Below are 18,049 nucleotides of genomic sequence, written 5' to 3' on the forward strand. Positions count from 1 at the left end.
ATCCTGTTTTTATATTTATTGTTTTTTTTTTATGTTTACTTAGCAAAATGGACCACTAGCAATTAAGTATTATCTTTTGAATTTTCTTAGGCTTTTTTGTACATTGCCAGATCAAAGAACTGAGATGACTAGGTAGGAAAGTTGCACATTCTTACACAAAAAGAGAACAGCCATGGTTGTATATACATGTATTTGTGTGTGTATGTGTGTGTGTGTGTGTGTGTGTGTGTGTGTATTTGAGAGAGAGAGAGAATGAGAGAAAGAGAGAGAGAGAGATGAAGATGAGGTCTACAGATCTTAATTTGATTACCAGTAGCATTTTTTTGTGATTTACTTGAAGATTTAGAAAAACTGTCCTTTATTAGAAAAACCATCAATAAGATAAGGCAGATAGCTTCTTAGGCTTTTCTGCAATCACTTAGAAAAGAAGTATCTTACATTATATATCAAGTAACTAATCTACATCTTTGATTTCCGGTGTTTTGATTTCAATGTATGTAGTAGTTCAGGAATAAAAATGTAGTGTTTTCTTATATCATTTGTTTTTATAACTGAGTCTTGTGATATCTTACTGTTCTGGTTTGCCTCACCCATCCTTCCTACCAAAAGTTGATTTCTGGAAAGTATAGATAGAAGAACTGTGCTTTAAAAAGAAGCTTATAAAGTACAAAATCAATTTGAATGTATTTTATAATACAAATCTTACAAATATTAGTAAAAAGTACTATAAAATATAAATTGATAAAAATAACATTGGGATTCTTTCTGGTATGGGTGAACTATGTGTTATATGCATGTATCTATATGGATATACTGTTTCTCCTCATGTGCCTCCTATAATGATGAATTCTCTTCCTGATTAGAGAATTGTGAGCTAAAAATCAAAATATACCCATAAACATTGGTGAAATTCCACCTTAGGAAATAATCAATGGTTAAAGCTTAGCATTCTGATTTGGAACCAGGAATATATAAATCATAAAATAATAAGAAAATTCAGAGCTGCTAAGCACGTCCCATTTTGATGGTATTCTAAGTAGCCATAAAAGAAAATGCAATTTTATTTACCTGCAAAGACCCGAGCCAGAAATCTCCATTTCAAAATGCTTATTTCTTTACAGTGTGGCTGAATGGCCGTGAACAATGCAAATCGGTTTTACTTTCTAAGTTTATTATACTTACATATATTTTGGTACGTTGTCTACCCAGATCCTTTATTACACAATGGGGTAAGCCCCCCCCCCCCCCCCGCAATGAAACCCCAAGCATCTTCTCTTCCTGCTCATCCTACACTGCCATTCTTTCCCTAGAAATTAATACACTCTGTCTGCTGGCTCCTGTCTTTTCATCTCCTGCTGCAGAATCAGCGGTCATAACAGCTATTCTATTCATGAATATGTAAATGCAACATGCATAAAATAAAAAAAAAATTAGCGGGCGGTTCCCACTGCATACTGTTCCCAACTCTGTTTAACTAATACACAAAAAGCAAAGATTCAATTTTTCACTCATTTTGAGTCGGTGTTGCAAGGAATGCTATAATTATGTAACATGGAAATACCTAACTGAGACGTATGTAGATCATGGTAGTTGAACCCCTAATAAATCGGCATCTATGCACGGCTATGGCGATGCATGCAGATTCACTTATTACTTCATTCTGATGCCTAGTGATAAGGGGAAAACGCCTTAGGTCCTCAGTAACCTTTTATTTGCTGACTAGGTTCCACTTCCATACCTCACCCCAATATATGACTAAAACAATGTTTAAATTATGCACGTACACATATATGTGTGTATGCGCACACACACACACACACACACACACATATATGCACAGACGCTTTTTTCTCTGCAAGGGGAGAAATGATGACTATATCCACTGAAGTATTCTGGATGAAACATTAAGCTCTGGGAAGGAAATAATTGGGGGATTTTATTATTGAAATAAGCAAGCATGTTCATGCATATTTTTACGGCATGCATGCCTATGCGCCACTCTGTGCAAACAGTGCTATTGCAGCTCGTGTGCGGTAATTAGGTTGATGTAATTACGGTGAAGTAAAGGCAGCCTCACTGATAATTTCACAGTGAATATTAAAGACATATGTGCCTTCCAGTGTACAATAAATGAACCTGATCTGCTGTCAGGGGCTAGGAGGACAGTGTGGCCAATGCACCTATTGTGTCCCTGCTGCAGAAAGGAGCCTGCCGATTGGCCACTGTCTGCAGCACATAGCACTGGCTGGTTATAAAGGACTTGTCTAGGGGAGAGCCTGTAGGTACTCCATTGTCTGGTAAAGTTCATATGACTGCATTCTTTTTTGCAAGGGGGGTGGAGGGAGAGCGGGGAAGGAGGGGGTGTCAGCTCAACTGTAAAAGCTGCACAGATTTTTTCTTTCTCTCTCTCTGCCTCTCCATAGATCGTTTCTGTTTCATGCCCTGTCTCATTTTGCATAGCTAAAAAAAATAATAATAATAATGCTAATTAAGATCCCTTGTCTTAACCTGAAAATAATGACTCGGATATAATTAGAAAGCTGGCGAGAGTTTAAAATTCTGGTAGGGGACCGAAACCATCAGTTACGGTGCTTAGGAGGGAAATGAAGAATTATTTTTCTGTAATCAAGGTAAACATGGGAGAGGGGGGTCCCCCCTATCTTTTTTAACCAATTTTAACCAATGGTGTTCTACTGCAGCTGAGAGGATACTGTATTTCAAAAACGATTTTAGCCATCAAATTGAAAGGACACAAATCAGTAGCAATAGAAGCCTTCTTAATCCTCCTTAGGATGCAATTCAGATGAAAGAACTGCTTTTTTTTATTTTCTTTTTTGTATGTGTGTGTTATAGATGGATCTGAGAACGCTGTCTGGGCTTGGTGCCAAGCGCTGGTATTTCACAGCAGCGACCGCCTCACAGACGAGCTGTGGGAAGCAGGAGGGACACTCTCTCTTAGGGTGCCACTACTATGGAGACACAGCTGGGCTGAACAAGATTTGCTTCAAACGACAACAAGAGAGACAGAAAGTATCTGGTTCAACCGCTGCCCAAGCAGGCAGGCACCAGAAGAGCTAGCAGCCAATCCGGCCATGCTCGAAGCCAGCTCTGCAGCTCAGCCAATCAGTGACATCACTGGTGAGAAACTCATTTACATCATGCAGTAATGAACTTTGTTTAACATAGCCTCCCCCCTTTCCTGTTACCCCCCCTCCCCATATTAGGTCCTTCCATTAATTATTCTGGTGGCATAATTTAAACCTCTATGCAAAAATGTGGCTACATTCTCTCTGATGGCTTTTACCTTCCCCTCCCACCCCACCCATTGGTGTCTGCTGTCACTGAAAGTGATTCTGGGTACAATTCTGTTTTGTTTTGACCTTGCAAAATTCTCGTCTCTTTCTTAAAAAAAAAAAAAAAGAAAAGAAAAGAAAAAGAAAAAGAAAAAAGTCTTAGAAGAAAATTAAACCTTTGTTTAGTTTATCTGACTGCACTCTCCTCTCATGAATGGCATGCTTTTTGCAAGTTGGGATTCAGAATTATGCAAGGTAATGGAGAATAAGGGAGTGCATTGCCGTGGAACTTGCAATTTTTCCAAGCAATCTGCATTTTAGAGCTTCCTTTAATGTTTTCGGATTTTATGCTGCAGTGGCCATTTTACATACAGTGTTTTATCCCAAAAGCACTTATGTGCATCTGTCACATGGAGGAAAGTTCACTCTTGTTATATTTCATTCTTCACTGCGCTCAGCCAACATGTCATTTTATTAATGAATAGAACTGAGGTCATTTCTGGACAAATCTCTCTCTTCCCATCCCAGCACAATGCACCTGATTTGCATCCATTTACTAGAAAAACTGAATACAAGAACCAGCTTGAAAAGAAGTTAAGGGACCAGCTTACATATTATTTTAGAATATGTCGCAGCATTTGTGTTTTAGAATGTGTAATATTTAACATCTGCCTTAGTGTTTCTATAAAAATGCCTGATCTCCGTCCCCACTGTAATACCTTTGGCTAATTTATTGGTTTGTTATGTAACTAAAATAGACCAAATGAAATAATATTCACGAATGAGTTCATTCGTCAGCAGAAAACCTCTGGAAACATAATTTTGCCTCGTATTTTACGTTTGTATTTGATTTGTCAGAGATAAACTTATTTGTCGTATAGGTAACTTAAAAAGGCTGGAATGTGTGGCATGTGAAGATTTTCAGGTTGCTTTAGAGAATCCCAAAGAGCGGAAACTAGGTCACACTTAAATGCGATTTGTCTTAAGCCATATCTTTATTGCATATTGGCATTAAAGGGATACAGTTTTCTGGCAGAGAAGGTAAAGTTTCATTGTCTTTTTTTTTTTTAAAGAATATTTTGAATATAATTATTCAAAGGCATGGAATTTTTAAAACATCGACAAGGGTTTCCTAACAGTGCATGATTCGTTTAAGAAGCTTAAAGAGTACAATGATAGGCATAGACACTTTTTAAAGCATATGAAGGATTTAGGCGCTAAACCACAGCCCTTTTAATTCATGAGGCATTCCATCATCCCATCATCAGTATTCAGGGAGCGACTGTCCTGAATCAGTCATGAGCTCCCCTGCTGCAGATCCTGTAATTTGAATCATGTGTAATAATATATTATCCTACTGGGGGCCTTCTTTCAGTAGGAGAATGGTTTATACATTCTGCTATAAGAGAACTTTTGGCTCCTAGCCGACTCACAGCCATTACTCACATAGGCAATCATGATCATCTTCCTTAAGGAATAACATCTGCACGACCTCCTGAGCCAAAAATCTGCAACCTCCCCCACGCTCTGAATTACGATTTCTTGGAACTGGGGACACTTGACAAAACCGAAGTAGAAAAATGGAAGGGTTAGAGGAATGGATCACAATCTTATTGAGCGTGCCATGTGGCAAAAGTGCAAGCTCCCATTCCTTTGAAATGATGGAGAAGGGTGGGGCAAGGGGCCCTGCAAGAGGCCTCGATGTGTTTGTTTGAGTTTTAGACACAAGCTGAAAGGTAACGTGTTCTAGGAAGACATAGCTGCCTCGGTGTGTTTCTCTGGACATCCTAGCAAGGTCCTGCAAAGGGTGTGGCAACACGGAGGGCTAAGTGGAGGGCGTCCCTGGCTGTGAAAACAGAGAAACCTTGCCTCACTTTGGGAAGGAAGCAATGGGATATGGCAGGAATCATTTGACCCAGGAGCTAAAAGTTCAGGGAATGGTTTTGATTCTCTCTTGTTCTGACTTTGATCAGATCATGTAATTTCTTTCTTTTTCCTTATCTGTAAAAATGAAATATACTGCCAGGACAGAGATATTCTCTGCATGTGGAATACCCCCCCCCCCCTTTCTTTTTTAAACATCTGAAATCCTTCTTTACTTCAAGGATTAAGTATTCCCTCTTCTGTGAAATCTTTTCAGATCATCATGGCCAGAATCTCTCACTTCTCCATCATTCTCTTTGTGTCTCCATTATTGTCTGTGTGGCAGTCAGCGCTGCAGTAGGGCCACATGTGTGCATATCTTTGCCACTAGACTGAAAGCCCCTTGGGGACAGAGACCACGTTGAATTCGCCCTCCACCCTCTGCTCTAAGAATAATGAATAATGCTCCTAAGTTTTAAATCAATGATCTAATTAACGAGTTAAAGGTTCATTGTAAATTGTAGAGGGAGTGTTTACAAATTCCAAGGGTTACTATTGCTATTGTCAACTATTACCACCAGGTACCGGCTAATGTCAGTTTTGCCTTATCAGTTTTATGCCTTTCATTTCACGGGTCCTACATTATAAAGCTCAGAATAAATGGCTGCTGCGTTATTTTTCTTAAATAACCAGTTCTAGGAATTGTAAATCCTCTATTTATCAGATATGGAACTAAGCCAACTTCGTTTGGTGCTTTAAACTAAAAAATAGGTGAAATTGATGTAAATGAATTGCAAAAGCAGCCATGATAAGCAAATTATAGTATCAAGCTCTACTGTTAATGATATGGAAAAATTAATTACTTGGAAGAGGTAAGCAATTAATGTTGGGTGTTGAAATGTTCTATAAAGCATAATAAATCAGGGAATATGGAATCCTGGATCTTATTCTTAGTGTTATAATTAAGATATGTATTTTTAATCTGTGAAGTAGTACAACGGTCTTTTAAGAGTATATTTCTAGGTGCACCTGGTATAATCCGATAATGCCAAAATATGGTTTTGATTTTATGCTGCTCAGGTACATTTATACTTTTTGCTACTGTACTACTGCTAAGTAGAGATTAATTTCTTTGCAAACAATGATATTCTTATTAATATGTTTGTGAGCTGTGTTTAGAATTTGAAAATACTATTTCAACTTCTTTGCCAGTACATGTTATGAGAAGAGAATGAAGTAACCAGAAAATATATACATTTTTACTTTTAATATCTGGGCAAACAGAAATTTTAGCGCTGGAAATTGGCTAGTCTAAAGTCCATGTTTTATACAAGTCTTAGAGAGGAAAAGTACCTTGCCCAAGACTGCTCTATCAAGTTCCTCAGAGCAGCTGAGACTGGTATTCAGAATTCAGAACAACTGGCTCAATATTCTTTTCACTCCACCAAATATCTGTAGTGTTATACAGTTTAGCTAGATAGGATTATACAATTTTATCGTGCTAATATAAATTACATTCACTGTAATTCACTATGAGCATATAGTATTCTTATTCCTATTTTATGGTTGAAAACAAGGAGACAGAAACTTACTGAGGTGTATTTTTTTTTCTGCTACCCTATAAGAATGTCATTACTGATAAATCACCATTTATATTAGTATTCTTCAAAATAATTTTGGTAAAAAAATAAATAAATAAAAATAAATAAATAAATAAATAAATAAATAAATAATTTTGGTTTCGATGAAGAAAAAATGGAAACCCCATATCTGGGTTTACTTTGCTGTGGCTTTGAATTCAATTGACATGAATATTGTATCTTAAATTATAGAATTGGTTAAATAAGATTTGAATGGAGCAGTTTGCAACATGTTTTTTTTTTTTTTTTTTTAAACCAATGAACTGAGCTATTATCACTGACTTTTTTTTTTTTTCTTTATTCTTTTGTCCTGCTGAAATCTTCAGGTATCTCAAGGAGGGTATTTCCTTTCAGCCTGGTACTTAACAATAGAATTCTGAATCTCATATATATAGATGAATTGTGCCCTTTTAAGGAACAAATGTTTCTCAAAGACAGGAAAAATAGTAGGAGCCTGTTCATCTTCTTCTGTTCAGATAATGATATGTAAGAGCTCAGAGAGTGATTGAGTAAATATAGATCACCTTGGTTAAAGAAAAATGTTACTTTGCATCATGGGTTGAGACATGGTAACCAAAATCCATTTGCACCTGAATATTGTTGTCTTTTCTAGACCCATTAAAGTAGTGATAAGTAAGAAAAAAACTAATGGGATAGTCCCCTGTATGTTGACAGGTTTTTTTGGATAATCATATTATTCTTATTCCAAAATGAACTATTGAATTTGAAAAGCAGGAGTAAATATTGGGACCTACGCTTGTCCAAAAAAAACTGTGATGTCTGCAACTGAGAGTCACTTATTTGTATAGATGGCAAAGAATAGATGAAACTGACCTACACAGCTTTCATATTCTAGCAATTATTCCTACTTAAACCTTCAAACATGCTCAGTGTCAGGAGCAGTTATCAGGTATATTTGGGAGCTTACTGATTATTTTCATGACACTGATGATCATGTGTCATAGTGACACTGCTCTCTGGCTGCTGGTGCAAGAGGAGGAACACAATATATATTAATAGCTAATATCCACTATGGTTGAGTTATATGTCATATGCTACACTATGTACTATGCAGGCATTATTTCATTTAGTTCTCAAATCAGTCTTTTGGTATTATTTTCTTTAGTTTAAAAATGAGAAAACAGAGTTTCAGAAAAGTCAAGCAACTTGTCAAAGTCATATGACTAAAAAGCAGCAAAACTGGCATTCAAAGCAAAGATTCTGACTTGAGGACCCTTGAGAACACGTATCCTTAAACTTAACCATAATCACTACATATGATTTTGCTGTTGGGCTATGGAAACATCTCATGCTACATCCATAAAGAGTTTCTCTGGTTCATTTTGTTAGATGTGCACATACAGTTTTCCCTTAGTATTTTATAAATCTGTTTGAAAGCTATTTATTGACCTAGCTATAACATCTAGATTAATATTTTCCTTATATTTTGGTATGTATACAATTCACATCACTTAAGGTAATGCGTACAAAAGCAATTTCAGAATACTTAAGTACCATATAAATGGAAGGTCATGATTTTATTAAAATGCCTTCCTACGTCTGAATTACTAAAAATGATTATTAGGCTAAATGTTTCCATTTCCTCTTTCCTCTAGATATATTACTTACTAAATATGTCACCTATTTTATGAGAAAATTAATACTTATTGATTTGGCAATTGCAGAATGTCACTTAGTGTCACTAGATCCTGACTATTCAGACATTTGAGGTATCTCTGCTTCTTCAGCCCTGGTTAACAGTTTGTGTCCACCTCACTGCAATCCACAGGATGCTAAAAGAGAAGAATCTCGCAGCTACTCTTTACTAAAAATCCCATGCCTAATGTTAGAATTTTCTAGCTTTTACCTAATGGTCAGGCCTCAGGGAAAGAGTCAACAAGTTGTGAAGTTTAACGGAATTGTTTTAATTTAGTGAAGTCAAAGGAGAAAATAGAAATGTGCATACTCTCTTCCCTTTCCAGATGAATTATTGTCCAGTCTCTTTCTCAATATTCTGACTCTTCCTTTCTCAGACATGTCACAGAACCACACTGTGGTTCTTCTATAATCTTGACATGTAGAAAAATTCAAGAGAATGTTTCTTGAAAGTTCTAGCAATGCAGGCGGAAGCAGTGCTATCTCTACTCTGAAGACAGGAGACCCACTGCTGTGGTCTAAAGGCTCATTAGCAGTTTTCAGGGTCATGCTGTGATTTTGCCTATGCCCTCTATTATCCTCTTCTATGTTCAACAGTTGATCATTTTTTCTTCCTAAGATTCCTTTATTTCAAGTTACTAACAATTTTTTATTTATGGGCAAGAATGAAGGTCAACGTAGTGGATTTTCTCATTGCATTCTGAACCTGCCAAGAAAGTGCCTCACAGTAATGTATTTAAGGTGTATTTATTTTCAGGATATTTATTTTTACACAGTAAAACCAGAGCTAATAATAAGGAAAACTATGTCAGTTATTACTTAATGATCTCTTAATTCTGTGGGGCCACACAGAAGTGGTTAGGAGCACGGGAAGCTCTGGCCATATGCCTGGTTCTGGAACTGGGTTCCATTACATACTACATACACAACCTTATGCAAGTTATATAATTTCTCTTTGTCTCAGTTTTCTCATCTGTATAATAGTATTTACCTTATAATATTTGAGGATTCTGTGAATTTTTGCAAAGGGTGATAGTATAAAGATGGGTAAATTCATGGTCTCTCTTCTCTGAAGTGCAAAATGTAGTTGGCAAGTGTAAATGTGTGTTTAAATATTAATATGGTATATTAATATGGTATAGTTCAGTGCTATAACAGATGTGTTCATGCTTGTATAAATGCTTTGTTTATTGCCTCTACCTATTCAATCATTTTTTTCTTCTATTTGGCCAAGTTATCAAACTATGGTTTTAATATAATTATCAGTTTTGTCTCATCAAATATTGGGTTCGTTTTAAAAGCTTTTAAAAAACTGTATCGTCTTTTAACTATACTGGTATAATTTTTCAATTACAGGCAATTAATAATATTTAGTTCCTTGATTCTACTTTTTACTCCCTTAGTAGTTGGATGTGTCAGAAAAAAAAAAAGTCTTAAGACTTATGTAAATATGCACGAAACCACTTATTTTTATTTTTTCAGAGCTCTGTGGTAGAGCTAATATTTCAGATCATAATACCCTAGAATGACCAGTGGATAGCTTCCTTTAAAAAAAATTTATTTATTTATTTATGAGAGGCAAACAGAAAGAGAGAGACAGAAAGAGGCAGAGACATAGGCAGAGGGAGAAGCAGGCTTCATGCAGGAAGCCAATGTGGGACTCGATCCTGGGAGTCCAGAATCACGCCCTGAGCCAAAGGCAGAGGCTCAACCACTGAGCCACCCAGGTGCCCCAGTGGATAGCTTCCTAATCAGTGACATTCTGCACATAAGCTTAACTCACAGTCCAAATGTCTAATGCTCATCAACCAGATACTTGACACACATAAACTTTCCTATGGCAATCTCCATTATGCTTAGGAAGAAAAAAAAATGATTCTAATCTATTTAGAACCCTATGTAAATTCTCTAAGCCTTACTTTTCTTATTATAAAATAGTGATAATTATAATGACTACCAAGAAAAGTAGGTTGTGTGGGTGAAGTAAGAAGACCTATGGAGTAACATTTTCTCTCTCTTCCACAGACTTTGCAAAGCCTGTTCAAGTGTGTGCTTAAATGTCAATAAGAGCTGTATGATTTCACTAAAATCCCAGCTCTGAAGAGACAGCCTCTAGTATTATGTGTCCTAGATTAGTGAATAAGATTGCGTTTGTTTACATTTCAAATAAAAACTCCCATTAATTTGACTGAATTGAAAGGATTGTTAATGCAACTTAATTAAATCAGATTGTTTTCTTATTTTAACCTGGGAATGACTAAGATTGAAGATTGGTACATTTTGAAAGGAAGCACAAGAACCTCTCTCTCTTTCTCTCTCTCTCCCCCACTCTGTCTCTTTCTGTCACTGTGCCTCTCTGTCTCTCTCCCTCAGAGGACTTTAACATATTTGAATAGGTAAGAGAATCAGAAAGGGTTTCCACTGAGTTGGAGGGATGTTCAAAGGCATATAGATTTTCAGATGTGACAAATCGCCAGGAGTATCATTAAGGTGAAGAGGTGATATTCATCATATTTGAACTTCTTTATGTCAATTTTGTGATGTTTTATGGTTTCATATTATCTATTAAGGCTTGTTACTACTTCCTCCATCCTATGTTTATGTTTTTTTCATGTATCAGTAATGAGGATGGCAATTAAATGAGCTTTGTCATGATACCTGGTAGGCGTAGCTATTGTTTAAGCTATGTATATAAGAAAGCAAAGAAATTACACATTCTGTTTTGAGTATCTTATAGCAATGCTGTATTTTAATAATTCCTGGGTGTTCTTGTCTTTTTAAACAGCAATTAGCTAGCATTCTATTAAATATCACCTAAAATAGTCTTAGGTATCAGTGTCATTGTGTATGAGGGTCTACTTATTTTTTTCAGTTCTTAAAAGCTATTCATTTTGCAATAGAGTGAAACTTCGCCTTTTCCTTCTTAGCCCTGATGGGCTCAGAGTCTTTCAAATTTCATTAAGTTTAATTTTTTTACCTTTTTTATTTAATAATTGATTTTCTAGAATTGACTGAGTTTTTACCACTGTGGAAACATACCTTTCACTATGCATAGACTTTACTTGGAGTCTATTAAAGAAATCATACACACTGTTTCCCCAGGGACACTTCTAGTTAAGGCATGAGAGCTCAGGATAAATATTGAAGATGCAGGGATCCCTGGGTGGCGCAGTGGTTTAGCGCCTGCCTTTGGCCCAGGGCGCGATCCTGGAGACCTGGGATCGAATCCCATATCAGGCTCCTGGTGCATGGAGCCTGCTTCTCCCTCTGCCTATGTCTCTGCGCCTCTCTCTCTCTCTCTCTCTGTGTGTGTGTGACTATCATAAATAAATAAAAATTAAAAAAAAAAGAACATCCAACATGTTTGGAACATCTTTAAAAAAAAAATGAAGATGCACCCTTTCATTTTCCATAGTGACCCATTTTAGATTAGAAATTATGTGGTTATTCTGTAATATAAAGTTAACCTCTGAATTTATTTTCAGCAACAGATGTTCCAATCTGTTGTCTTCGCAAGGTTATTTGCACTTGGCAGACCATGCAAACCGAGTTTTGGGTTTGAAAGTGTGGTTGTGATAGAGATAGATAATTTTGTTAACATGTCAGACACTCGGTGAGTAATTGCTGAATTAAACTCTCATTTGAACATCAGATTTCATTGGTATGCTGGTCTCCACTAAAATCAAGGAGAAGTCCAGGATGTTAATTCTTTTCATAGATATTGTTTGTTTAAACACTACCTATGTGCCAGTCTGCTATAAGCACCGAAGAACATAGCAGTAAAGCAAATAGACAAAATTCTATGTTTTCATGAAGTTTTGTTCTAGCAATCTTTTATGTAGTAATAATATATATTTATTAAGTTATATTGGTGAGGTTTTGCTCTCTTGTACAAATTGCTTTGAGAGGTGGAAGGTTTTATTTGAAACCTGGCCCATTCTTAATAAGATGGTTCCATGATGGAAGCTAATTTTAGACCATAAATTCCTACTGAGTACCTTCTTTTTTCTTTCACTCAATAGCTTACCTGACATCTTAGGCCCTCCTGGAGTTGACGGTGCCTTGCCCATGACTTTTATGTGACAATTTAATAAAGAGGAAACACAAAAATCAAATTCCTACTAGCCTTAAAATCTCCTGTGTTCTAGTCAATATGTAAGGGTATATGGAAAACTTACTCATTTGTCTTTGAAAACTTTTATCTTTCCTTACTGGGAAGGATAGGCTATTGTCATTTTCTACCAACATATATAATTCATCTTTTAAAATGTATCCTGGAGCTTCTCAAATGATTTCTCTCGTTGGAGAAAGCACCTTCTCTTGTTATTTAGTTCTTCATAAAGCCCATGAATATTTTAAAATTTTATTGACTTGTGGGCATAAAAGAAATAATCAGCAATTTATATACCAAATAAGCATCCTTATTCAAAATGGGAATAATTGTATCATAAAATCAGAACCATTTAGCATTTCAAATAGAATAAAATTATCTAGTTTCACCCCCTTAGTTTTCAAAAGGGCATAGGAAGTATGGTAAAGAAATAGTTTTGACTTGCCTACGTTCACAGAATAGTTTGTGGCAGACTCAGAAAAAGAAGCAAGATTTCTTTTTAAATATTGCTTTTTAAAAATAATTCTGATTATACAAGTAATATTTTATCTATTATAAATTAGAAAAATTCAAGAAGAATATGGAAGACAAGTAAAATGTCTAGTTAACTTACTCTATATAAGTTATCATGGTTACATAAACTCTATTTAAAAATATACCCTTTTTGTGTATATTAAAGTTTTATCTTATAAACATTTGTATATCTGGCTTTGAACACTAAAGGAAACATAATATTATGAGTTATATGAGGGATGTACATTTGGATTAAAAATGAAGGAGGAAGTAGCTTAGGAGACAGATATAGGAAAAATCCCTAGTTTTTGAATTACAAATTTACAAATTATAATGAGATGAACTAGGATAAATGTATAATATGAAAATTTCAGTGACATTGATAAAAATATTTGTTTTGTGTCAAGTTCAAGTGAAATATATCAAGGTGATAATGCTATTATAGATTTCGATATCCCATCTCACTCCTGGCAAGTAGCATCTCTTCCATATACATTTTGGATTATATTTTCTCTTAAGTCCTCAAGGAAATTACTTCACTGATGATGCTTTTTTTTCTTCTGTATCAATTCCCTTCAACCAACTCTTTACTCCAGAACTCAAAAATCCCCAACTTTCACCTATCTTAAGCAGACAAAACAACTACCATCACCTCCCATAGATCTGTTTGCTCTCTATCTCTCACTCATCCATCCTATTGCTGAATGGGAGGTCAGGAGAGCTGGAGAAACACTCGGACTAACTTGGAACTAGTAGTGTAATTTCTCTGCAATCCAGCAGAGTTGATAGTTTTATGCCTTTTTTTAAAAAAAGAATTTATTTTTTTAGAGAGAGAAAGAGAGACAGCTAGTGTGCATTCACAAGTGGGAGGAGGGCCAAAGGGAGAGGGGGAGAGAATCTCAAGCAGACTCTGCACTGAGTGTGGAGCCCTTCATGGGGCTTGATCTCATAACCCTGAGATCATGACCTGAGCTGAAATCAAGAGTTGGATGCTTAACTGACTGAGCCACCTAGGTTTTATGCTTTATTTTAAAAATGATAGTTTTCTTAAATGATTTGCGATATCTCTTTCACCATTAAAATTAAGTGAATCTAAAGGAGAGGAGAGAAAATGTCCCTCAAAAGTTACAGCTTCATTATTATTTTGGGGGAGTTCTAGATTAATTCTAAATGTGTGTTTGACATGACATAATTACAGTTTACAATTATGTTCTCATTTCCATTGATTTACTTAGGGATTCTATACGGCTCATGTTTGTATTGATACAAGGAAGATTGTAAAGGCAAGTTATTTTAAATAAAGATCAAGGAAATAATCTATTTTTAACTGAATTAAGCTATTTGTGCTGTTGAACAAAGACCAGTGGACTTGAACTCTATTGGACTTGAAGTTATCCAAGATTATTTGAGCAAGAACAGGAATCAAAAGTTTTCAGTTCTGCTATGTGTGCCACTAGCCATTTGTGTGACATTAGAAAACCAATGTTTATTGGTGTATCAGTTTATAGAATGATGGACATGAGGTCAGAATCTTTAACTCAAAAAAACCTATACATTTTCAGATAAGGTCTTTCAACATTTTTTTTCAAAGTGAAATGCTTTCTTCAAATGAAATCAAGTCAGTATATCAACATTTAGAATATGTAAAATTGCAACTGCCATGGTTGGATTAGGGTGAGACCTCAGAGCCTTAGCTTTTCCCCCCTCCTTCGCTTCAGGTGGTGGCTTGTCTTGATGACAGTCTCAGAGCTCCATGAGACTAAAGCCACTGAAATAATAATCACTTAGGTTCTGTAGGATTTGAAGTTAGACTGTTATGTTTTGTTCTTGTTTTTGCTTTAGATTTTGTCAGCAGCTAATCAATAAATATAAATTAAATCTCCACTAGATGGCAGTAGATCAAATCTTTGTTCTAAGAGTTTTAATCGACAATTTTGGGTCCAATATTTAAGCACATTTAGATTACTTAGAAAACTTTCAGAAGAATTATGTTTTCTCATATTTCACACTTTAAAACACTTTACCAGCCTCTTAATTTGTTCTCACTTTCTGTTCTGTTTTTAAGGCATTGTGGAATTACTGGTTAGTCCAAACAGTATGATGCCTGGTAAAATATTACTTGCTCTGGTTGTGGGAATTGTTTAAGAGTTAAATAATATTCAAATAAAGACATTTATCCAAGCATCTAAATTTATGAGTAACACCCATATGATTTTTCAGCTTTACTAGAAGCCTAATCTTTAACCCAAAGAAGATGGAGACCTGGTTTCTCATCTTTCTTACCCTTACACATACCCATTTCCAGAGCACTGAAGTTCCAATGATCATGGCAGTCTGCATTGTGTTGCATATTAATGTTGTAAGGAGGAGATGCTCTCAGGTATATTAGGTGATGGAAGTTTCTGATAAGGATAACTTTGAAAGCGAGGTAATTCGGGAAACTGTTCCAGTCCATCCAAATGTGAATGTATAGCAGCGTTATGGAGGGCAAAACAGCTCCTTTCTTCATGATTCAGCTGGTTTCCAGAGCCAATAGTTTTGGTACTTCTTGTCAATGCAGAGCCCTTGAAAGATGACCCGTGCTCATCTTTTTTGGTATGACTTATTTATACTTTCAGGAGAGAAGAGCTAGCTGAGTCAATGTTGTAATATTACATGGACCATCCTTTATAGGCAGTCTCTGACTACATTCCCATAAAGCTGGTTGGATCCCATTAGAAGCAGTTTATGCCTAAAGGTCAAGGGAAAAGATCAAAAAGGTTTTGCCTGTTTCCAGGTGAAATTAATAATAGCTCCCAATTTTACTCTTAGAGTTTTTCCAATTAGGATGATAAATTGCAGTATTACCTGAATACATAGTCGTCTTTGCCTCGAGCACTGATTTCTGCTCTTCGGGCCAGGGTCATGTGGCACAAGATATAGTTCATTGGAAAAGTATTGCCTGAAGTCACTTTCTCAGGAAGTTGTGAAGCACAGGCATTTCGAGTTGTATGGACTGCCAATTATGTAGGCCTTAGAAGAAAAGAAAAGAGAATTTAAAGAAAAAAGGTAACTTTAAATTCAAGTTCCTACCTTATTAGTTTAGTTTTATCCACTAGATATAGTATTTCTTTAATGTATTGTGGAAAAGAGAATATGATTTTCATTAATACGGATATCTCAAAGCTAGAAAAGAATTTAAATGGCTTGCCTGTATTACATTATAAATATTGGAGAAAATTCCAAAATTAGAGCTTCAGAGATGGTTCACTCACAATTTCTTATGCATAAATGGTAGATTGAGTCTTCTAATTATCACTCAATAATAATTCACATCACTGCTTAAATGTATGGGAAGTAGTTATCTTTCCATCCAAGTCATTACCCCAAATTCTCTTAAATAATCATATCTTTAGATCTTTAAATACTCTTTTCTCCACATTAGTCCTCTATTATTTTAATTGAATACAGTTAACATAGCAAATTTTGGATTGCAAAACCTTTCTTTCTTTCTTTTTCCCCCTCAGTACAGGTTGAAAATGAACAATTATTTAAGTGACTGAAATATTTCACTCAAAGAGATTGAGTGGCACTGTTTTTCAAAATATAAAGGTGTGTTTTTGTTTTTGTTTTTTAGAGTGAACTGTGATGAGCTTTTTGCCAAATTCTAAGTAAAATACTTAAGAGATTTAATTATAATTTGAAGCATTTTGTTTAGAATAATTTCATGAATCCTGATATCAGGATAGGGTCCTAAAAGACATTTGTGCAAAGCCTTTTTTTCTGCAAATCATTCATTTCACTTATGGTGTTTTGGATATCATCATGCTGAGTTGGGGGGCAGGGAACATAGCGGCCACACTGCTTTAAAGAGAGAAAGCATAGATAGCCATCTTTTGGGATGCCAGGGTGGCTCAGTGACTGGGCATCTGCCTTTGGCTCAGGTTGTGATCCCGGGGTTGAGTCCCACCCACATCAGGCTCCCTGTCTGCAGGGAGCCTGCTTCTCCTTCTGCATACATCTCTGCCTCTTTCTCTATGTCTCTCATGAATAAATAAATAAAATCTTTGGCAAAAAAAAGAAATAGCCACTTATTTGGTTGAAAACGTCCTATGGCTCTGTGAAGGACATACTTCTGTTTACCAAACCCCATTTTACTTTTCTTCTCTAGAGTACAAAGGAAAGAGTAGGTTTCTTAGCTCTAGAAGTTAGATGGCATCATATAATAGTTCTGGCTGATGGATGTGATCAGAAATGCTCCAAGCCGCTTCCTCTCAGAGTCTTCAGGAGTCAGTGTACCCATTCTCTTTGTTCTTCTTGTCATAGTAGTGGTGGGGCCCATGAACTGAGAGAGCAGGGCCCCAAGGCAGAAATAACCAGGATTCCCAAGACTCTGCTTATAAAGAAGCTATACTGAAGTAAAATAGGGAGAAATAAAATACTCTCTCTACGAAGTGAAGAGGAAATACTTTTATGCCATAAGTCATTGAAATTTCAGGGCTCATTTGCTCCCATAGTGTAATCTGACCCTTCGTGACTAATATAAGGAATATATGAAGCTTAGTTTTGTAATTTAACTTTCTGACTTAGTGTAGTCCTTGTCGTACCTCAGATGCTTTCCAACAAGTACTGAGTGAGCTAATGTAGAAAAGACATGAAATTAGTCTATCATACAAATAATTTTTAATCTGACTACAAGGTGGAAAATGGTCCAGAGCCTGTAGAATTATTTTAGCCACCAAATATAATCTGTAGGTATTCTTATGAGAGGGAAATGTCTATTATATTTTATACTTTGTGGCTTAAAAGATCAATATATAATTTTATAGTTCTCAATTTTTATTTTTAAAGTAATGATATTATTTAACTAGAAAACCAATTAAGTTTCTGTGACACAGAAGCTCAGCCTAAAAACATTAAAGTGTTCACCTTACAGAGATGGCTGTTACATGCTGGTTTGCGTGGGGCAGTCTCCGTTTATGCACATTGTCTGG

General features: G+C 35.8%; 1 long non-coding RNA gene across 1 annotated transcript; it reads right to left on the minus strand.

Moving 5' to 3' along the window:
* Positions 1–15,313: 15,313 nt before the first annotated feature.
* LOC140621277 (uncharacterized) lies at positions 15,314–17,329 on the minus strand. Its single transcript, XR_012021002.1, has 3 exons — positions 17,189–17,329; positions 15,924–16,088; positions 15,314–15,807 (listed from the first exon to the last, which is right to left on the minus strand). It is a non-coding gene; the product is annotated as an uncharacterized lncRNA (long non-coding RNA).
* Positions 17,330–18,049: the final 720 nt, after the last annotated feature.

The sequence above is a fragment of the Canis lupus genome, chromosome 30 (assembly GCF_048164855.1).
Source record: "Canis lupus baileyi chromosome 30, mCanLup2.hap1, whole genome shotgun sequence".
NCBI classification, from domain to species: Eukaryota; Metazoa; Chordata; class Mammalia; order Carnivora; family Canidae; genus Canis; species Canis lupus.